Raw genomic sequence first — 12500 nt, forward strand, 5'->3', positions numbered from 1 at the left:
GATAGATAGATAGATAGATAGATAGATAGATAGAGTACAGGTGTGTATGCTTGTATATATGTATGTATTTATGTATGCATATGTGAAGAAAGAGGGGATGAAGAGGAGAATGGAGATGCATTATACCATAGCATTCTATCGTCTGTTATGTGTGTTGGTGTTGTTTTCGTTCTAAGTATGAGGTGTTATCAAAAAGTTCCCCGGACTAGTTCTGTAGCGCACCAACAGATGGCATCACACGGTTGCATTCCAGTAAAAGCTAGCAGTGACCTTCATGAGATAGTGTGCCTAGTGGCATGGCTATGTTTCCTTTGCAAGTTGTGAAATCTGTGTTTTTGTGATCACGTATATGCTGTAGTCTGTGATTTCTGTCATGGACAGGAAGTTGGAACAAAGAGCCAACGTGAAATTTTGTGTTAAACTTGGGACGTCTGCTACAGAGACATTGAGCATGTTTTACCAAGCTTACGGTGACGAGGCAATGAGTCGTACGCAATGTTTTGAGTGGCACAGGCGCTTAAAAAGACCAAGGAGTAGCTTAATGAAGAGCGTGCTCACCGTTTTCTTATTTTTCAATATCCACGGTATTGTGCAAAGAGAATTCGTTCCCCATAGGTGCAGGTGAGGCTGTGGTAAGTAGTTTGCTTACCAACCACATGGTTCCCAGTTCAGTCCCACTGTGTCGCACCTTGGGCAAGTGTCTTCTACTATAGCCTCGGGCCGACCAAAGCCTTGTGAGTGGATATGGTAGACGGAAACTGAAAGAAGCCCGTCGTATATATGTATGTGTGTGCATATGTATGTGTGCATGTGTTTGTGTGTCTGTGTTGGTCCCCCCAACATCACTTGACAACCGATGCTGGTGTGTTTACGTCCCCGTAACATAAAGAGACCGATAGAATAAGAACTAGGCTTACAAAGAATAAGTCCCAAGGTCCATTTGCTCGACCAAAGGCGGTGCTCCAGCATGGCCGCAGTCAAATGACTGAAACAAGTAAAAGAGTAAAAAAAAGAGTAAAGATATATATATATATATATATATATATATATATATATAGCATTTAGTGTATGCTGTAGATCATGATTTCAAATGAATATTAGAACCTAGGTTCGCAAATTCGATAGGGCAACGAAAAAAGTCATGGCCAGTCGTGCCTGTTACAACATATTCGTGGACTGTAGGATGCTGTACGCAGGTGAGCGAATTTCCTAAACAGTATTCAGTTTCATCTTCCTAATTTATGTCTTCTAATTTTTTATCTCCCATTAACATTATGCGATCATGCATATGAAAGCATGTATAAACATATGTAAATGATTTTGGAGCATATTGGTCACAGCCAAAGCCGGAAACATCGCATTAATTGGGATCTATGTATATTTATATTTCCTGATACATTAATTTGTTATTGATTGGTTATTGAACGATTTCTCCCATAACTGTTGCATAAATCGATTGAGCCGATTTATTCTATTACCATAATCTAACATATGTCTTGGTGAATATACATACCCAAGCATGAATATTATGCAACGTGAGGGGACATAACATATTTCAATGACTTAACTGTCATCGTATTAATAAATCTGAAATTTGTTCAGCCACCGAGTGACATTTGACAGACCACATATATTTCTGGCCACAACGACTCTTAAATCATATTGCATAAACGGAAATTACACATGTAATAAAGTCAATAAATATTCTCTTGTCATCCAATAAATATTTATAAATTTGTTCTAGCTCTCCATGCGCCTTTGGATATAAACCAATGCAAACAAACATATATACACAAATATATGTAAACATGCGAGCACACATGCGTGAGTGCATGTGTGTGACTGAATGTGTGCGTGTGCCTACATGTGTGTGTGTCTGTGTGTGTGTGTTTCGAGAGCAACCACGGATCACTGAGTATGTTGCCCCTTATTTGTCGTTAGAATTATGGGTTTTGTTACTCGCATCGCCGAAATTACAACTATCTGCAAATCCACACGCCAAAACATCTTAAATATTTATTATGTCTCAAGCTACTGCTATCTAGCACCTTCGGATGATTTCTACTCAACCGCTAACCGACTGCTACTCAACAGCTCTACCAACTGTCACTCGACCCTCCGTCACGGTGAGACTACCTCTATTTATATGTCTTGGGCGATCCTGCTTCATCGCTTGGGGGCGACCACACAACAGTATTATTTCTTCATGCCGGTATATATTCGTCGACATGTGATATTCAGCGTTTCTCTAAATCGATAATTACTTGAAGTTACGACACAATTTTCGGCATGTATAGCCGGTTTAGATGTTCCATGAGGAACATCACCCTGTGCTATCGGTTATGGAATACCTTGGTATTTCTGTTAAATATATTATAATCTTTGCCAGTCTGAAAATTTTCCAATATACAAAGTCTACAGGTTTATAAAGTAGCTATATTAAAATATGTAAAAATTCACGTTGTTATGGATCTCTGAATTTGCTGACAGATATACAGAGTATAGCCAAGAAATTTCATTCCCTTGCAAATCAGTACTTGCTATATACTCTCAAATGCCATTAGATCTTTAAACCAAACAATGTTAAAGTTAGCTATTCATAACGAGGAAACGTCGCTTTCATCACAATCGGAATCAAACGCTAGTTCAGATCTCACCACGACGGATACTTTGCAATTAATTCCAGTTTCTCATGGGGGTTATACTGAGTATCCCTTAGGACAGCTGAGGGTATACAAATCAAAAACAAGATGTACGTTCGTTCTGACCCACACGAAAAGTATGAGGTTAAAATTGTCCATAATGAGATTAAATATAACCGAGAGTAAAAGGGGAAACAGCATAGGCCCAACTTCGCATATAAGCGTGTAACTTTACATATAAGCTTCCATGTTATCATATAGAAACTGTGTGAGCTTGATGGAATTCTACGAGTAGCCTTATTCGGCCAGCGGTTCCCACAGTATAAACGTGATCACTTTAGTCAACATAAAGATTATGCATAATCTCATAATGGGCAATTTTAGACTCATACTTGTCTTGAGAGCCAGAACGAACGTACAACATGTTTTTTGATCTGTATACCCTCAGCCATTTAGTCAACATAAAGATTATAAGGTGATCACGAAGATTGTGAAGAAGCTCCACCGGATACTGATTGCCACGATTAGAAAATATTTGGTAAGTAATCTACAACTCAGTACGGTTATGTATTTTAAACAGGTTCCATCAGATACGATGTGCACTAACATTTACATCAACAGACACGCCCACAAATAAATAAACATACGCACACACATATATATATTTATATATGCACACACACACATGTCAATATACACACACACATATATCAAAAGGGTGTGTTATAATACTATTCCACATTTACAAAAACAGCCATATCAACAATCCAACATACTTCCATCATCAGCTGCCCCACGGATATCATTATGGTTTCGACAACTGGGCAGTACCTTTCAATCCGGCGGTGTCCACAGCACTAATATAAGTGTTGTTTGGGAACAAACAAACCAAAGAAACCACAACTATTAAACACATTTACCCTATGTACAACCGTATCGGTAAATAATTTCAATAAATAAATATGTAACTAAACAGTGACCAAACCTTTAGATCAATTAAACACATGCACACACATGTCATAAACGTGGGAGAACCGAGAGAGTTTCAATGCTTGTTATTACATAGGCAACTAAAACATGTAGGAGAATATGTGGTATACGTTGCAATGACACACTCGTTTTTCAGACTATGCTTATATCTAGGCATGATTTCTTTTATTTTATTTTTAATATTACCTTTTTTTTTTCGTGGTAGACTGTTTTATTAATAACATAATTTTTAAATAAAAATGAAATGTCTAAAGGATCAGATTTATCGAGAAAAACATAACCATTATTACTTCACCAAGGAAAAAGACAAAAGGGAAATTAAGGAACAGAAGATGGTGGGGGAGGGAGTAAAGAGTTGCACACTCCAGAACAAATGCTGTATTAGTCGTGCCGTGCGAACATGATTGCAAAAGCGTTGCCGCAGAGAATGGCCAGTGATACTTCCTGCTACAGCAACCTCAGCTCACGAGATCGTTTCTTAGACTGTCGGTTTTTTAAAGGTTTGTCTCGAGGAGACCTAAGAGTTTTGCTTAATCATTGGCGCTCAATTTGCGCGAAAGACTTATACTGGAATATTGATTTTTTCAACACAAAACTTCGATACAAATATTCATTCCATTAAAAAGTTTGACAGCTATACAGAAAATTCAGGCAAAAACGAAGAAAATTGATAAAAATACTGTAATTAAAAGCATCAATAATTGGATGACAAAAATATTGTTTTGTCTGCAGCTTTTAATACAAATGGGAATTAATATATCGACACTCTTGACAATTGCAAAAACAACGATGATAACTTGTAGCTTTGCACATACAGGTCTGCAAATGTCAAGTTGAATAAGGAAATATTAGATACTGCTGAGGTCCACTTGAGGAAACAATTCTGGAAGGAGAGTCTTGACAGATTTCTTTAATTGTCTGAGGAAATTACCCAAGAGCTGACATACTTCCCCCTTGCCAAGTGAGGGATCGTATTCGAGGTCTCCAATGACAATTGAAGAAGGCTATATTCGATGTGCATGAGAGTATCTTATTTATTTACAGAGACAGAGTATGCGGAATGGTTAGTCTTCTTTACTGGACAGAGGGCGTGGCAAAATGGTAAGCAAAGATAGTGAGCATTTACACCCCAAACGTTCTTCACTGCAGTACATGGACCTTCAGTACACAAGAGTGACATGCAGATGCACTGGCTATGAGAGTGAACCTTGTTCTGTTGTCATTGTCGATGGGCAACAGGGATGTATAGTATGTGCGAAGTGAACAAGGGACGATAAATGATGAAGTAGAAGCATGGATTTGCAGTTGTTATCATTCCTATGCACAGGGGTATTTTGAAGCATGCCATGTTTAGGGCAGAAAGAGAGCAATATAACTGACAAAGCAGCGACGTAAACCTACCTTTTACGCTTAATGCAACAAAAGTTACCTTAAGAAGATAGAGGCAAACGGCAGGTTTTGAGGTCGATTTTCCACAGCAATATTAATGGAATCTATATCGATGGCAAAGAAGATTATCTCTTATTCGGTCTGAGAAACAGATAACACTTAATTGCACCATTCGTGCATAGGTATGATGGAGAAGGAAAAGATTTTAGCGAGAAATGACAGCTCGTTGCAGGGAAAACGACAAAACAAAAATAAGGGATAGGAAACTCAGAGAATTCACTTATACAAAGTAGGAATTGTGTCTATTTCGCCATGGGAAAAAGATCCAACGCGACTTTTACGGTCGTAAAATTCATTATCCTCTCCATTAAATAAGAGCTATGTGTTTATCAAACCTATGAAAATAATGCCGCATCAGAGGAATGTAAGAAGGAAAAACTATGATAGTATATTGTTAAAGACTGCATGAATAACGTAAAAATAGCAGGAAATAGAAATACCTAGATGACGTCGATTGCTTTACAGTATGGCTAATTTTCAAAATGATAACAGTGCTTTTAAGTGACTTTGTCTAAAAGCGAGCATTGAAAAACAGGAGAAGATATCATGCGAAATGTGTGAGAAGGCCATCTCCCTAGCACCTCATCGCAATGAAATTCCCTATTCTTCGCACAGAAAAAAATGCTATTCGGAGATTTCAAGAAATTATATGAATATTATTGGAAATTACGGGAGAAAACGTTTTGAAAGCGGTAAAACTATGTTACAAAGAAGTTTATACAAGCCATGCACAGAGATCAAACTTCACTTGACTTCCTTGGGGAGGGAAATTACTTGGAGTACGAGACACGACTAGAGATGTCAGCGGGAGAGAATCACAATCGAGGGATACCCTGATTAGACCCCTTCGCGGGTTTCTCACTGATAGGTTTCTGGACTATGCAGTTTGTTTTCGCGTATATTTTTAACTAAAATACTCCGATTATCTAATATACAATAATTGTGATCTATCCAAATGTATGCCTATTCTGTATTTTCAACGAATTTCTAATATTTTATATATTTCTAGCATAACATCGTTTACATTTTCTCCTTTTATATGATTTCTTGTCATTCACCAAACGGTTTGTATTCCGCATCTCTTTAAGTTCATATTTCTGCGTAGGTTACTTATTAGTAAATCCTTATTAATATGAAATAACATTAAAGGCGGTGAGCTGGCCGAATCTTTAGTACGCCTGACAACACGTTCAGCGGCATTTCGTCGTCTTCAAAATATTCCTAGGTAGACTTTGCATTTTATCCTTTCGGAGTCGGTCGATAAAATAAGGAGTTGCTCAACACTCGGATCGATATTATCGACTTACACCCTCCACCGAAATTGCTGGCCTTGTGCCAAAACTTTGAGACCAATATATTTATTATCAAAAGCAGTGAGCTGTCAAAATCGTCAGAAAGTCAGAAAAATGCTGTGCAGTATTAGATCCGTCTCTTTTCGTTTTGAGTTCAAAGCCCACCGATGTCAGCTTTGCTTTTTATCCATTTGGGAGTGGATAAGATATAGTGCTGGTCAAGTACAAGGTCGATGGTATCGATTTACTAACTGAGATGATTGCCCTGAATAATGCTAGTGATGGGAAAAATACATTTATTGAATTCAGAGAATTTTCCTTATTACAGGCATCAGACAAAAGTCTGACTAGTTGACAAGCTGAGATACAACGAGATATATATATATATATATATATATATATATACAAGTACGAGTGGGGAGTTTTATATATATATATATATATATATATATATATATATATATATATATATATATATATATACATGTACGAGTGGGGAGGTTTATATATATATACGTGCATTTATATACATATGTACATTCATATATATATTCATATATACATACATCTGTATACATATATGCATTTTGTGTATGTATGTATATATATATATATACATATATATACATACATATATATATATATATATATATATATATATATATATATATATATATATATATATATATATATATATATATATGTATGTATATATATATATATATATATATATATATATATATATATATATATATATATATATATATATATATACTCATACATATATGTATATATATATATATATATATATATATATATATATATATATATATATATATATATATATCCTCTCTATTTTGCTAACTCACTATAAGACTATAAGATCTGTGAAATCATATTATGGATTTCATTGCATAATTACAGATATATAAATATTTATTGGGCACTAAATACTTCGTTGCAGGAACGTATTGAGCACTTTAACACTATACACGAAAAGTCATAATTACACATATAAAAGATGTCCATTGATAAGCAGGTTTGGAGCGAAGTAAAAGAAGTACGGGGGGGAGGGTCAGAGACTAAGTGCTAGAGAGAAACAGAGATAAAGTTTAGAGCAAGCGGATAGATAAATAAATAGATAGATAGATAGATAGATAGATAGATAGAGAGAGAGAGAGAGAGAGAGAGAGAGAGAGAGAGAATGACAAAAGTAATATACCAGAGATGAAGGGGAAAACATATTTTTCTTCATTGCTATGGAGTATGGAGGTTTTATGGCGTGAGGTGTGTAGATGTGATAAGCAATAATATCCAACCATTCCCATATGCAGTAACAGAATATGCAATGGGAAATGTCACCGTCCAGGAATCAAAATTAAGTTTTTGCCCCATTTGACATGAGGTTAATGGTTCGTTACTGCGTGCTCTTGTCTGCAATGAGACAAACGCCACGCGAGTATAGGTTCATGAAAAATGAAATATTATGATGTTGACAATGGAATTAACGACGGAATTGAACACGTAAGATTTTTATTTCATTCCGAACGTGACTTAGATTGTTTGCAAATGGAAACTATTTTGAAGTTTTGAGTTGATTTCAAAGCGTATTTCCCACTCTCATAAGAAATGACGAAGAATTCTCTATACAGTTGCTCGACCTCCTAGAACTATCCACCAAATCTAAGCTCAAACGAACCACTACCGCCTTTAGAGAAAGAAAGGAAAGTTAAATAAGTATCTTAGATACAATGTGTTACAAGAGCAAGCAGTAAATACTTGCACAATAACGAACTGATATAATGTATTTTCTCCCGTGTGTGACAGATATTGTCATTAAGTTAGATACACTATATTCGGGAAAATAAGAAGCGGTCACATGTAGGAAACAGTGGATACAATGGCTGCTGGACCAGCATTGACTTGGGACTAAACAATAATACTCTTTTACTCTTTTATTTGTTTCAGTCATTTTACTGTAGCCATGCTGGAGCACCGCCTTTCATCGAAGAAATCGACCCAAGGACTTATGCTTTGTAAGCCTAGTACTTATTCTATCGGACTCTTTTGCCGAACTGCTAAGTTACGGGGACGTAAACACACCAGCATCGGTTGTCAAGCGATGTTGGGGGGGACAAACACACACACACACACATATATATATACGACGGGCTTCTTTCAGTTTCCATCTACCAAATCCACTCACAAGGCTTTGGTCGGCCCGAGGCTATAGTAGGAGACACTTACCCAAAGTGCCACGCAGTGGGACTGAACGCACAACCATGTGGTTGGTAAGCAAGCTACTTACCACACAGCACTCCTGCGCCTATAATTAAATATAATCTATATCCTCGCTTATATCAATGTCTTCATCGCTATTGGAAATTATTTCTTACATCGGCTAAAGGTTTGAATTTTGAAAGAAAGATTTAGTAGGGTAATGCAACCATATCATCTGACATTTACTTTACTACATCAACCCTGAAAAGATGGAAAGTAAAGTTAACTTCGGGTGAATTTGAACTTGAACATGATAAGCCAGAATTTTTAAAAAATGGAAATCTTTTTTTTTTCCGACAGAAGATTCAGTCGATCGTCCCCCTTCGTCTTTTTCTTAATAATAGTTTTTGACTTAGGTACCAGAATAGCAATACATAGGGGTGGAACTTAGTCGATACCATAGGCCCGAGTACTTGGTAGGTACTATATCCTTCGAGGGTGAATCAGTACGTTAACCTCGGTGGCAATTGAATGCAGAGTCGAAAGTGCAGGAAAGCAATACTGCAAAGTTTTTTTTCTAACATTCTAACTGTTCTGCTAATCCACAAATCCCTGTATTTCTATTATTAGAAATACGGGGATTTGTGAATTAACAGAATTATTTTTTGGTGTCCATAACATAGCAGTTCAACAGTGAGTTCGATGTAATCGAATTACCCCCGCCCTCAAACATTCTGGTCTTGAGCCAAAATTCGAAACTATTATTATTATTATTATTATTATTATTATTATTATTATTATTTATTTATTTATTTATTTATTTATTAAATTAAGTACCAGTTGCGTACTAGGGTCGATCTAATCGACTAGTCCCTTCCCCTAAAAATTTCAGGCCTTGTGTTTAGAGTAGAAAAGATTATTATTATTATCAATCATTATTATTATTCAGGTGGCGAGCTGGCAGAATCGTTAGCACGCCGGACGAAATGCTTAGCGGTATTTTTGTCTGCCGCTACGTTCTGAGTTCAAATTCCACCAAGGACGACTCTGCCTTTCATCCTTAAGTACCAATTGCGCACTAAGCTCGATGTGATCGACTATCACCCTCCCCCCAATTTCAGGCCTTAGTAGAAAAGAATCGTTAGCACCGGAAAACAGGCTTAGCGGTATTTCATCCGTCTTTATATTCTGAGTTCAAATTCCATCGATGTCGACTTTGCCCTTCATCCTTTCGGGGTCGATAAAGTAAGTACCAGTTGGATACTGGAGTCAATGTAATCGACCTGCTCCCTCCCCCTGAACTTGCAATCCTTAGACCAAAATTTGAAACCATTATTATCATTATTGTTAAGGTGGCGAGTTGGCAGAATCGTTAGCACGCCGGGCAAAATGCTTAACGGCATTTCGTCCGCCTTTCCACTCTGAGATCAAATTCCCCTATGTGCAGAGATGCTGGACACTGATAGGTAGCTAATCAACACATACCAGGAGAGGGACGTGATTGGTTGGTCTAGCCTACGCTGGAGAACATATAGAATGTTTTCTTGGCGTGATAGGCGCAGCGGCGATCTTTTTCCATAACGAAAGCCAAGTTTGTAAGACAGGCATTAGATTTTGTTGCAAAAAGTGCATCAGAAGTTAATGACGTGGCACTGTGACTGGGGGCCGACGATGATTCTAGTGTTGCTGATATTGGAACAAGTATTGCAGCTAAAACTAGTGCATTTAAAATTGCCCAAATACGTATGACTTAGAGTTACGTAAGTTCTAACTGAGGACTTGCAGAAATTCGTTTATTTCATGAGGGTGAGATTATATTCGCCTATCATCTGTCTTTGCTATTTTCTCTGGAGTTTCCTTATCTGCCTTCTTTCGTTTCATTCTTTCATTAATTTCAGCTCTAAAGGATTTTGTCTGAATCATTAGAAACTCAACTATTTGTTTTTTATTCTTTGTATCCCAATAAATACAGTTTTTTTTTTTAAGACAACCGTTAGTATTCGACTGTTTATGCTTATCTAAAAAGGTGTTTCAGCTAATAATTACATTCTATTCTTTATAGCTGTATGTGATGTGCTTCAAGAACCATTATCCCACAAAAGAATATGTGTCGATGCATACCTAAATATAAATATATTTTATGAAAAGAAGAGTAAAGATACCGCATGCTGAAAATGAATGCGATTGATGGATTGAGGGATGGATGTGCGTCTCTCTCTCACTCTCTCTCTCTCTCTCTCTCTCTCTCTCTCTCTCTCTCCTTCTCTCTCTCTCCCTCTCTCTAAATATATACATATATGTGTGTGTGTGTACACACATCTATGTGTATATGTATATATATATATATATATATATATTCTGATCACACAGATTTAATTACATATGAGTTTTCATTCTTTAAATTTCCAGAATCTAATTTAACGCAATCATTTCAGATTTAATGTTTTAAATTATTGACTCATTCCACAATGAGAGATTAGTTACTTTCTTATTTCCTGACAGCTCCGAGAAAACAAACCCATTATCGAAGCTTTTCACACTGTCACCTTCTTGCCGTTTTGTTCGTCAGCTTAGGCAGATCGGCATTATTCTAAATCTCCTTCTGTTTCAAGATTGTAGGGAGGTTTCCGTGTTGATCCCGCTAATATTTCAAGCAACCGCATGAGCCTCACGTTGCTCTCATTCCTGTGGATTATTTCGATAATCATATTAAGAGAAGCTGCTTACAAGATTAAATCCTGTTAATACAACCCGCTGTTGCCCTGTTTATGTTCAGTTCAAACCAATAATCAAAACGCTTCCATCTTGTTTTCAGATGTAGCTTATTTATGATTACATGATCCAATATGTCTCTTTTTAAGACAACATCATGGAGATTTAGCTGTTATTTCTAGCGGGTTTGACGACCATCGAAGAAACCATTATTAGATAATTTGCTTTAGCTGTAAAAATAAGTAGGTTAAGTAACAATTACAGAACGAACATTGTTGTTTTACAAACATAAAATTAATGTTTCTGATTTGAAAATGAAATTTAATAGTTATATGATTGCGCACGTGACAAGAATGTTTTTCGGTATAACGGAATGATTTAGGATCATAAATAAAACAATTAAGCGATAGATTAGTTGTAATTTCTGATGAACACCTTGATTAAAATCAAAATTTACCTCTATGAAATCTATTGTCTTGCTTGAAGATATTGGAATTACGAATTACGTGCGCATTATTTGTTTAAATGTGTGCATTATTTTGCGTAAATTTAATCTCTGATGGCAAAATAGTTTTCTTTGCATTTATAGAAAATAAACATATCAAGCGTACGAATCATTCGAGAAGTAATTTCAGTGATTACGATGTAAGGTCAATCATAATGATTTCTCAATTAAATCGAACCAATAGTTTTACTGTATAAGGTCCTTGGATAAATTAGATTCAAATCACGCCAGTACTATCTGAAAAGATGAAATACATTTGGAAAATTTACTCCTTTTCATGCCCAAAAAGATCTCTGATAAAAGACAGTTATGATTGATTAGAGATTTGCTCAATAAGAAGTGACGTAGTACATTAGATTATATTTGTCACTGTATAGAGTTCCTGCTTCCTTACTATATACGACTGTATACACACATGCACCCATACAGGTATATATATATATATATATGTATATATATATATATATATATATATATATATATATATATATATATATATATATATATATATATATATATATATATATATATATATATATATATATATATATATATATATATATATATATATAATGTGTGTGTGTGTGTGTATACATATATGTGTGGAGGTGCAATGGCCCAATGGTTAGGGCAGCGGACTCGCGGTCGTACGATCGCGGTTTCGATTCCCAGACCGGCGTTGTGAGTGTT

General features: G+C 36.0%; 1 protein-coding gene across 1 annotated transcript in view; it reads right to left on the minus strand.

Moving 5' to 3' along the window:
* LOC106880397 (uncharacterized) overlaps positions 1 to 12500 on the minus strand; it is an 86832-nt gene that overhangs the window by 59572 nt on the left and 14760 nt on the right. The window lies entirely within an intron of this gene.

This window comes from Octopus bimaculoides, chromosome 5 (assembly GCF_046866305.1).
Source record: "Octopus bimaculoides isolate indiv1 chromosome 5, ASM4686630v1, whole genome shotgun sequence".
NCBI classification, from domain to species: Eukaryota; Metazoa; Mollusca; class Cephalopoda; order Octopoda; family Octopodidae; genus Octopus; species Octopus bimaculoides.